The sequence below is a fragment of the Parus major genome, chromosome 1A (assembly GCF_001522545.3).
Source record: "Parus major isolate Abel chromosome 1A, Parus_major1.1, whole genome shotgun sequence".
NCBI lineage: Eukaryota > Metazoa > Chordata > Aves > Passeriformes > Paridae > Parus > Parus major.
In genome coordinates, this window is record NC_031773.1 from 69,602,307 (window position 1) to 69,604,487 (window position 2,181).

Sequence of the window (2,181 nt, forward strand, 5' to 3'; positions counted from 1 at the left end):
TACTTATGTTTGTTCATGAATATTACCTAGGTTTGTTCATTAATATTACTTATGTTTGTTCATTAATATTACCTAGGTTTGTTCATTAATATTACCTAGGTTTGTTCATTAATATTACCTAGGTTTGTTCAGGAATATTACCTAGGTTTGTTCAGGAATATTACCTAGGTTTGTTCCTTTTTAATAATTTTTTTAAATATCCACATTTTTCCATTTATCTTATTTGTTTCTTGCAAAGCTGTTTGGTAAAGCTCTGTTTCTGACTTAGATACAGTTGCTCTCAAAATCTTGGACACTGAGATTTCATCCTTTGCATTTTTCCCTTTAGATTTTTCATTGCCCCTAATGGGTTGGTTAAAGTCCCTCTCAATTTCTTTGCCTTCTGCCATTTCAAAAATATGTATTGAAAGTATCTTTTATTTTCTGTAGTCTTAACTGATCCTTTGTGGTATTGTTTGTTCTTTTCTCTTTCTATTTTCTATAGAAAGATTAAGGGAATAAAAAAATAAATCAATCTTTCAAGTAACATCTTCCAGAACCACATGGACTTTTTCTTAGTTCACTCCAGAATATGTGTTAAGTGATGCTTTACTTCAAACACGATTTGCTCAGGATTTTCCAGCTTGCTTTTGCACTTGTAGATTTAATATTTCCCCTCACTGCTTGTGTTTACACTGAACATTTATTTTCATTTTTGGGTTATTGTTGTGTTCAGCTCAGTCTTATCTCACCGGGTGGAAGTCAAATAGTCTGTAATTGGTTGCACATTTTGCTATCATAGTCTATTAGTTCCTGCCAATTAGCTTGTTGTGTTGTTGATAAGATTATTGCTATCTGCACGCTGCAGTGATTGTGCTTGCTGAGGGATATTCATGCAGCGGTGCTGACGAATGCAGGAGTTTGACAATTGACAGAAATATTTCCTTAATCAGCCTCCTCTTCCCTTACACCAGTCTGTTGCACAAGGCAAGATTTTATTTGTCTTTACTGTCATTTTTAATCCCCACATTCCTGCCCTGTTGAACAGCTGCCCTTTTCACTGGGAGATGTTTCTGCACACAGCAGGATGGTTTCTGTTTCTCACCACATTGCATCGTGTCTCTTCTGGAAGAGGAATCACAGGAAAACCATCTTCCCTGGGTTTCAAGAATCACTGGTTTGAGGAGTGGAGCTGTTTCATTTGGACCATCCTGTTTAATTGCTGTGGAAGAGGAGCAGCTCTGTGTGGATTTGCCTGGTTCCTTTCCAAATGAAATTCTGTGGTAATGGCCATGGGTACCATGTCTAATTAATTATGCACAATAATTGTATTTAAATTTATTAAAATAAATACATTTATTTTAATAAAATATTTAATAAAATAAAATAAATTTACTAAATAAATATATTTAAATTTATTTTAAATCAGATTTTTTCATCAAATGACATTAGCTGTTACATTGTGAGACGTAGTGAATAACATATTCATCTTCTCTGTCTTCATTTCTCCTGGACCTTTGCTGTCACCCTCTTTTCACCCAAGGCATCTGTTCCTGAAATGAGGAGTTGCTGCATGTTCAATCACTCCCTGATGAATGAATTCCTTACCTCTGCCTGCCTTTCTTCCATTCCCTGTTTCTGCTGTGGGAAGTCTGGTGCTGTGTGGATTTACCACAGATTCACGTGGTGACACCACAGTGTTTGCTGGCTCTTTCCTGTTGTTCCCCTCCTAGCTCCTCAGACTGCCTGTACACGTTTTGCTGCCTCTTTGCACACCTCACACAAGGACACTGACCCCAAAAGTGTTATTTTTTACCTGTTCTCTCTTGCCTCAGATACTGATCAACAGATGTAATAAAAATATTTTAAAACCTTGTCTCGTGTACATCCTTGGACCATCACAGCTGTAGCACATCCACCACGGATAATATCCTGCTCCATTTGCCTCCCTTATGGCCTCTGAGCGTGGAGCTAATGTCACCATTGCTGTAACCCCAGCACCTCCCTGTGCAGCGAGAACAGCTCATTTCTGAGCCCAGGGCAGTGCCTGGCAGGGCTGCTTGTGTCCTTGCTGTGGAACGTCCCAGCTCCTGCTGGATTCTGTGTTCCCACCGCAGGGTCCCGAGTGCTGTCCTGGGCTGGGACACTGCTGGGGCACTGCTGTCCTGGGCTGGGACACTGCTGGGGCACTGCTGTCCTGGG

The 2,181-nt window shown here is 39.8% G+C and overlaps 2 long non-coding RNA genes across 2 annotated transcripts in view; one reads left to right on the forward strand and one right to left on the reverse strand.

Moving 5' to 3' along the window:
- Positions 1-15: 15 nt before the first annotated feature.
- On the forward strand, positions 16-1,855 carry LOC117244461. Its single transcript, XR_004497626.1, has 2 exons — positions 16-1,262; positions 1,523-1,855. It is a non-coding gene; the product is annotated as an uncharacterized LOC117244461 (long non-coding RNA).
- The window catches only part of LOC107205153, a 1,993-nt gene continuing 1,191 nt past the window's right edge, over positions 1,380-2,181 (reverse strand). Inside the window, exon 2 of the long non-coding RNA XR_004497625.1 lies at positions 1,380-1,532. This is a non-coding gene — a long non-coding RNA (uncharacterized LOC107205153). The remainder of the gene's footprint in view (positions 1,533-2,181) is intronic.